The following is a 9,662-nucleotide window of genomic DNA, read 5'->3' as shown; positions in this document are numbered from 1 at the left end:
AATAGCACTGGCGACCCTGGTACCAAAACTCTACAAGGCTTGCAAATAACCTCAGAACCGTAACAGAGGTATTGAGACCCAGGATTACTGCTGAAATATATTATTGGAAATTCCTTGCTCCTTCGGGCAGAGGTGAGAAATAGATGCTCACCAGGACCAATATCAGAAATAGGGGAAGGTAGCTAAAACAGGGCACACATGGTAGAAACAAAAAGGAATTCATACGAGCCACGTTCCGTATTTTTATCAACGGGCTTTGATGATGGTGAGTGAAATCAAGCCAAATATCCCTTGGAGTTGCAAACAAAACAAACAAAACAAAGATTTCTATATGATATATGGTGAATCTAAAACAGAGCCACTCTCAAAACCAATCAGAGAAGTGAAGAATGTAGCAGGACTAAACCATTAACTCAAACATGAATCATGAAATCAACCATATAATCAAACGATCCACCACCACTGTTGAGGGAAAAATAATAAGACTATATACTGATAAAATAAATCCCAGGATCTATGGTATCCATACCTCTCTTTTCTGCTCCCTCAAGCTCTTTCCCGTTACTCCTGTTTGGTGTCTTCCCTTCCAGAAAACTTGCTCTTCAAGCTCCCTCTATCTCTCTCCCATCACTCTTCAATTCCACTACTTGATTCTTCAGCAACCATCCATGAGCAGACAAGTGGTCTCTCAAAGCTCCTCCAAGTGGCAAGACAAGCTGCATGAAGAATGAGGTCCAAGTGGGGGTCTACAGGTGTTATGGCAAATTCTAATTAACCAACAACAAATTTGTAGCATCATGAACCTTCAATAATTCCAATGACTCTTTGTTTACATATGGTCCATTATATACATGTGAAGTCATTGTAATGGGTGTGGTCCATTGTTCTTACATATGGCCCATGGTTAATTTATAGTGATGGAATCTATATATATGACTTTTCAAATGAAGACCCCCTAGTCAATCTTGGCATTGAATTGATGTTTGTCCTTACATTTGGAGGATTTGATACCTCTGCCTTTAGATTTGTGCAATGAGCTAGATGTGATAGATGGAAGGAGGTGAGAACTTCTTAATGGTGGATTTTTTGTGGAAAAGTAGATAAATACATATAGGAGGAAAGGAGCAAGTCGGTTTTGTTGTGTCTTGCCTCACTTTTCAACATTGGCAACTCTTAATTAAATGATACTTGTCAAGTTATCGAGAGTCCGTAGAACAAATTAACTAGTTAAAGATTTCAAGTTGGTTTTATTAGATGTAATTGAATAAATGTAATGGTTAGACTTAAGAGTTTCTTTCGTGCGTTGTTTTTTCAACTTAATAAGATTATAAACAACAAGAAAAATAGAAAAAAAGGGAATTTTGCTTTTGATAAAAGGTGTTATGGCAAATTCTAATTAACCAACAACAAATTTGTAGCATCATGAACCTTCAATAATTCCAATGACTCTTTGTTTACATATGGTCCCTTATATACATGTGAAGTCATTGTAATGGGTGTGGTCCATTGTTCTTACATATGGCCCATGGTTAATTTATAGTGATGGAATCTATATATATGACTTTTCAAATGAAGACCCCCTAGTCAATCTTGGCATTGAATTGATGTTTGTCCTTACATTTGGAGGATTTGATACCTCTGCCTTTAGATTTGTGCAATGAGCTAGATGTGATAGATGGAAGGAGGTGAGAACTTCTTAATGGTGGATTTTTTGTGGAAAAGTAGATAAATACATATAGGAGGAAAGGAGCAAGTCGGTTTTTGTTGTGTCTTGCCTCACTTTTCAACATTGGCAACTCTTAATTAAATGATACTTGTCAAGTTATCCAGAGTCCGTAGAACAAATTAACTAGTTAAAGATTTCAAGTTGGTTTTATTAGATGTAATTGAATAAATGTAATGGTTAGACTTAAGAGTTTCTTTCGTGCGTTGTTTTGTCAACTTAATAAGATTATAAACAACAAGAAAAATAGAAAAAAGGGAATTTTGCTTTTGATAAAAGGTGTTATGGCAAATTCTAATTAACCAACAACAAATTTGTAGCATCATGAACCTTCAATAATTCCAATGACTCTTTGTTTACATATGGTCCATTATATACATGTGAAGTCATTGTAATGGGTGTGGTCCATTGTTCTTACATATGGCCCATTGTTAATTTATAGTGATGGAATCTATATATATGACTTTTCAAATGAAGACCCCCTAGTCAATCTTGGCATTGAATTGAGGTTTGTCCTTACATTTGGAGGATTTGATTCATTTGCCTTTAGATTTGTGCAATGAGCTAGATGTGATAGATGGAAGGAGGTGAGAACTTCTTAATGGTGGATTTTTTGTGGAAAAGTAGATAAATACATATAGGAGGAAATGAGCAAGTCGGTTTTTGTTGTGTCTTGCTTCACTTTTCAACATTGGCAACTCTTAATTAAATGATACTTGTCAAGTTATCGAGAGTCCGTAGAACAAATTAACTAGTTAAAGATTTCAAGTTGGTTTTATTAGATGTAATTGAATAAATGTAATGGTTAGACTTAAGAGTTTCTTTCGTGCGTTGTTTTGTCAACTTAATAAGATTATAAACAACAAGAAAAATAGAAAAAAAGGGAATTTTGCTTTTGATAAAAGGTGTTATGGAATATTCTAATTAACCAACAACAAATTTGTAGCATCATGAACCTTCAATAATTCCAATGACTCTTTGTTTACATATGGTCCATTATATACATGTGAAGTCATTGTAATGGGTGTGGTCCATTGTTCTTACATATGGCCCATGGTTAATTTATAGTGATGGAATCTATATATATGACTTTTCAAATGAAGACCCCCTAGTCAATCTTGGCATTGAATTGAGGTTTGTCCTTACATTTGGAGGATTTGATACCTTTGCCTTTAGATTTGTGCAATGAGCTAGATGTGATAGATGCAAGGAGGTGAGAACTTCTTAATGGTGGATTTTTTGTGGAAAAGTAGATAAATACATATAGGAGGAAAGGAGCAAGTCGGTTTTTGTTGTGTCTTGCCTCACTTTTCAACATTGGCAACTCTTAATTAAATGATACTTGTCAAGTTATCGAGAGTCCGTAGAACAAATTAACTAGTTAAAGATTTCAAGTTGGTTTTATTAGATGTAATTGAATAAATGTAATGGTTAGACTTAAGAGTTTCTTTCATGCGTTGTTTTATCAACTTAATAAGATTATAAACAACAAGAAAAAAAGATAAAAAAGGAATTTTGGTTTTGATAAAAGGTGTTACAGCAAATTCTAATTAAACAACCACAAATTTGTAGCATCATGAACCTTCAATAATTCTAATGACTCTTTGTTTACATATGGTCCATTATATACATGTGAAGTCATTGTAATGGGTGTGGTCCATTGTTCTTACATATGGCCCATTGTTAATTTATAGTGATGGAATCTATATATATGACTTTTCAAATGAAGACCCCCTAGTCAATCTTGGCATTGAATTGAGGTTTGTCCTTACATTTGGAGGATTTGATACCTTTGCCTTTAGATTTGTGCAATAAGCTAGATGTGATAGATGGAAGGAGGTGAGAACTTCTTAATGGTGGATTTTTTGTGGAAAAGTAGATAAATACATATAGGAGGAAATGAGCAAGTCGGTTTTTGTTGTGTCTTGCTTCACTTTTCAACATTGGCAACTCTTAATTAAATGATACTTGTCAAGTTATCGAGAGTCCGTAGAACAAATTAACTACTTAAAGATTTCAAGTTGGTTTTATTAGATGTAATTGAATAAATGTAATGGTCAGACTTAAGAGTTTCTTTCGTGCGTTGTTTTATCAACTTAATAAGATTACAAACAAAAAGAAAAAAAGAAAAAAAGAGAATTTTGGTTTTGATAAAAGTTGTTATAGCAAATTCTAATTAACCAACAACAAATTTGTAGCATCATGAACCTTCAATAATTCCAATGACTCTTTGTTTACATATGGTCCATTATATACATGTGAAGTCATTGTAATGGGTGTGGTCCATTGTTCTTACATATGGCCCATGGTTAATTTATAGTGATGGAATCTATATATATGACTTTTCAAATGAAGACCCCCTAGTCAATCTTGGCATTGAATTGAGGTTTGTCCTTACATTTGGAGGATTTGATTCATTTGCCTTTAGATTTGTGCAATGAGCTAGATGTGATAGATGGAAGGAGGTGAGAACTTCTTAATGGTGGATTTTTTGTGGAAAAGTAGATAAATACATATAGGAGGAAATGAGCAAGTCGGTTTTTGTTGTGTCTTGCTTCACTTTTCAACATTGGCAACTCTTAATTAAATGATACTTGTCAAGTTATCGAGAGTCCGTAGAACAAATTAACTAGTTAAAGATTTCAAGTTGGTTTTATTAGATGTAATTGAATAAATGTAATGGTTAGACTTAAGAGTTTCTTTCGTGCGTTGTTTTGTCAACTTAATAAGATTATAAACAACAAGAAAAATAGAAAAAAAGGGAATTTTGCTTTTGATAAAAGGTGTTATGGCAAATTCTAATTAACCAACAACAAATTTGTAGCATCATGAACCTTCAATAATTCCAATGACTCTTTGTTTACATATGGTCCATTATATACATGTGAAGTCATTGTAATGGGTGTGGTCCATTGTTCTTACATATGGCCCATTGTTAATTTATAGTGATGGAATCTATATATATGACTTTTCAAATGAAGACCCCCTAGTCAATCTTGGCATTGAATTGAGGTTTTTCCTTACATTTGGAGGATTTGATTCATTTGCCTTTAGATTTGTGCAATGAGCTAGATGTGATAGATGGAAGGAGGTGAGAACTTCTTAATGGTGGATTTTTTGTGGAAAAGTAGATAAATACATATAGGAGGAAATGAGCAAGTCGGTTTTTGTTGTGTCTTGCTTCACTTTTCAACATTGGCAACTCTTAATTAAATGATACTTGTCAAGTTATCGAGAGTCCGTAGAACAAATTAACTAGTTAAAGATTTCAAGTTGGTTTTATTAGATGTAATTGAATAAATGTAATGGTTAGACTTAAGAGTTTCTTTCGTGCGTTGTTTTGTCAACTTAATAAGATTATAAACAACAAGAAAAATAGAAAAAAAGGGAATTTTGCTTTTGATAAAAGGTGTTATGGAAAATTCTAATTAACCAACAACAAATTTGTAGCATCATGAACCTTCAATAATTCCAATGACTCTTTGTTTACATATGGTCCATTATATACATGTGAAGTCATTGTAATGGGTGTGGTCCATTGTTCTTACATATGGCCCATGGTTAATTTATAGTGATGGAATCTATATATATGACTTTTCAAATGAAGACCCCCTAGTCAATCTTGGCATTGAATTGATGTTTGTCCTTACATTTGGAGGATTTGATACCTCTGCCTTTAGATTTGTGCAATGAGCTAGATGTGATAGATGGAAGGAGGTGAGAACTTCTTAATGGTGGATTTTTTGTGGAAAAGTAGATAAATACATATAGGAGGAAAGGAGCAAGTCGGTTTTTGTTTTGTCTTGCCTCACTTTTCAACATTGGCAACTCTTAATTAAATGATACTTGTCAAGTTATCGAGAGTCCGTAGAACAAATTAACTAGTTAAAGATTTCAAGTTGGTTTTATTAGATGTAATTGAATAAATGTAATGGTTAGACTTAAGAGTTTCTTTCATGCGTTGTTTTATCAACTTAATAAGATTATTAACAACAAGAAAAAAAGATAAAAAAGGAATTTTGGTTTTGATAAAAGGTGTTACAGCAAATTCTAATTAAACAACCACAAATTTGTAGCATCATGAACCTTCAATAATTCTAATGACTCTTTGTTTACATATGGTCCATTATATACATGTGAAGTCATTGTAATGGGTGTGGTCCATTGTTCTTACATATGGCCCATTGTTAATTTTTAGTGATGGAATCTATATATATGACTTTTCAAATGAAGACCCCTAGTCAATCTTGGCATTGAATTGAGGTTTGTCCTTACATTTGGAGGATTTGATACCTTTGCCTTTAGATTTGTGCAATAAGCTAGATGTGATAGATGGAAGGAGGTGAGAACTTCTTAATGGTGGATTTTTTGTGGAAAAGTAGATAAATACATATAGGAGGAAATGAGCAAGTCGGTTTTTGTTGTGTCTTGCTTCACTTTTCAACATTGGCAACTCTTAATTAAATGATACTTGTCAAGTTATCGAGAGTCCGTAGAACAAATTAACTAGTTAAAGATTTCAAGTTGGTTTTATTAGATGTAATTGAATAAATGTAATGGTGAGACTTAAGAGTTTCTTTCGTGCGTTGTTTTATCAACTTAATAAGATTATAAACAAAAAGAAAAAAGAAAAAAGAGAATTTTGGTTTTGATAAAAGTTGTTATAGCAAATTCTAATTAACCAACAACAAATTTGTAGCATCATGAACCTTCAATAATTCCAATGACTCTTTGTTTACATATGGTCCATTATATACATGTGAAGTCATTGTAATGGGTGTGGTCCATTGTTCTTACATATGGCCCATTGTTAATTTATAGTGATGGAATCTATATATATGACTTTTCAAATGAAGACCCCCTAGTCAATCTTGGCATTGAATTGAGGTTTGTCCTTACATTTGGAGGATTTGATTCATTTGCCTTTAGATTTGTGCAATGAGCTAGATGTGATAGATGGAAGGAGGTGAGAACTTCTTAATGGTGGATTTTTTTGTGGAAAAGTAGATAAATACATATAGGAGGAAATGAGCAAGTCGGTTTTTGTTGTGTCTTGCTTCACTTTTCAACATTGGCAACTCTTAATTAAATGATACTTGTCAAGTTATCGAGAGTCCGTAGAACAAATTAACTAGTTAAAGATTTCAAGTTGGTTTTATTAGATGTAATTGAATAAATGTAATGGTTAGACTTAAGAGTTTCTTTCGTGCGTTGTTTTGTCAACTTAATATGATTATAAACAACAAGAAAAATAGAAAAAAAGGGAATTTTGCTTTTGATAAAAGGTGTTATGGCAAATTCTAATTAACCAACAACAAATTTGTAGCATCATGAACCTTCAATAATTCCAATGACTCTTTGTTTACATATGGTCCATTATATACATGTGAAGTCATTGTAATGGGTGTGGTCCATTGTTCTTACATATGGCCCATGGTTAATTTATAGTGATGGAATCTATATATATGACTTTTCAAATGAAGACCCCCTAGTCAATCTTGGCATTGAATTGATGTTTGTCCTTACATTTGGAGGATTTGATACCTCTGCCTTTAGATTTGTGCAATGAGCTAGATGTGATAGATGGAAGGAGGTGAGAGCTTCTTAATGGTGGATTTTTTGTGGAAAAGTAGATAAATACATATAGGAGGAAAGGAGCAAGTCGGTTTTTGTTGTGTCTTGCCTCACTTTTCAACATTGGCAACTCTTAATTAAATGATACTTGTCAAGTTATCGAGAGTCCGTAGAACAAATTAACTAGTTAAAGATTTCAAGTTGGTTTTATTAGATGTAATTGAATAAATGTAATGGTTAGACTTAAGAGTTTCTTTCATGCGTTGTTTTATCAACTTAATAAGATTATAAACAACAAGAAAAAAAGATAAAAAAGGAATTTTGGTTTTGATAAAAGGTGTTACAGCAAATTCTAATTAAACAACCACAAATTTGTAGCATCATGAACCTTCAATAATTCTAATGACTCTTTGTTTACATATGGTCCATTATATACATGTGAAGTCATTGTAATGGGTGTGGTCCATTGTTCTTACATATGGCCCATTGTTAATTTATAGTGATGGAATCTATATATATGACTTTTCAAATGAAGACCCCCTAGTCAATCTTGGCATTGAATTGAGGTTTGTCCTTACATTTGGAGGATTTGATACCTTTGCCTTTAGATTTGTGCAATAAGCTAGATGTGATAGATGGAAGGAGGTGAGAACTTCTTAATGGTGGATTTTTTGTGGAAAAGTAGATAAATACATATAGGAGGAAATGAGCAAGTCGGTTTTTGTTGTGTCTTGCTTCACTTTTCAACATTGGCAACTCTTAATTAAATGATACTTGTCAAGTTATCGAGAGTCCGTAGAACAAATTAACTAGTTAAAGATTTCAAGTTGGTTTTATTAGATGTAATTGAATAAATGTAATGGTGAGACTTAAGAGTTTCTTTCGTGCGTTGTTTTATCAACTTAATAAGATTATAAAAAAAAAAAAAGAAAAAAGAAAAAAAAGGAATTTTGGTTTTGATAAAAGGTGTTATAGCAAATTCTAATTAACCAACAACAAATTTATAGCATCATGAACCTTCAATAATTCGAATGACTCTTTGTTTACATATGGTCCATTATATACATGTGAAGTCATTGTAATGGGTGTGGTCCATTGTTCTTACATATGGCCCATTGTTAAGTTATAGTGATGGAATCTATATATATGACTTTTCAAATGAAGACCCCCTAGTCAATCTTGGCTTTGAATTGAGGTTTGTCCTTACATTTGGAGGATTTGATTCATTTGCCTTTATATTTGTGCAATGAGCTAGATGTGAATAGATGGAAGGAGGTGAGAACTTCTTAATGGTGGATTTTTTTTGTGGAAAATTAGATAAATACATATAGGAGGAAAGGAGCAAGTCGGTTTTTGTTGTGTCTTGCTTCACTTTTCAACATTGGAAACTCTTATAGTCAAGCAAGTAGGTGGAATAAGAAATTAACTTGACCCTAAAAATCCACAGATGAGAAATTCACACTCTCCTTCTATCACATTAAGCTCATTGCATATTTGTAAAGAGAAAGAAATGAAGTCCTCCAAATGTAAGGACAAATTTCCACTTATTACCAAGGAAATTGATTCAATTGGGTTCTTATTTTCAAAGTCAATTTAATAAATAGAAATTAACGTTGGACCATTCTTATATGGAGTGGAAAACTAATATTTAAGAAACCAAAGCATCCATTAATCTCAAGACCATGGAATGATGCAATCAAACTGCCCATGGATGTTATTGCAACCATTGAAGAAACTTAAACTACACCAACATACTTCTCTAAAAGAAAGTATCTTTATTTCTCTAAAAAAGAACACAAATAAAGTAAAGACAAATCAAAATTTTCTTCTTTAGTTTATCATGTAAAGTACAAAGGAAATCATATATAATAATAGTAATAATAATACAATTTATACAATTTTCAAAATTTTTAATCTTTATGTAAAAGAGAAAAGAAAAGAAAAGAAAAGAAATATATTTATATTATTTTTCACTCTTTTTTTCTTTCATCTTTTCACATTATTTTTTTGGTCACATTTTCTCTTAAACTTCTATAATATAAATAATTAAAAGCCTTAAGGCTTATATATCCTATTGTCAATAATTAAAAGCCTCAATTTTTAGGCAACACTGCTCATCTCAGTGTTTTCCACTGTTTCCCAGCCACTTTATATACACTAGATTTGAAATTTTGAAATTTATCTAATAAATTATGACATGATATTGAATCTATAACGGAAAATCTTGTTAAAAACAAAACAATTTTTTTTCCCCAAAGATAGACTGCTAGACTTCTTGTTGAAATTTGGTAAAATAAGCTGCCCTTTTGCTAGTCAAAGCTTTGAGACTAATCATATATTTTTGCTTGTACTACAGAAAACATTA

Source organism: Vitis riparia, unplaced genomic scaffold (genome assembly GCF_004353265.1).
Source record: "Vitis riparia cultivar Riparia Gloire de Montpellier isolate 1030 unplaced genomic scaffold, EGFV_Vit.rip_1.0 scaffold541_pilon_pilon, whole genome shotgun sequence".
Classification (NCBI taxonomy): domain Eukaryota; kingdom Viridiplantae; phylum Streptophyta; class Magnoliopsida; order Vitales; family Vitaceae; genus Vitis; species Vitis riparia.
The sequence above is the reverse complement of the archived record's forward strand: the minus strand, read 5'-3'. Positions refer to the sequence as shown.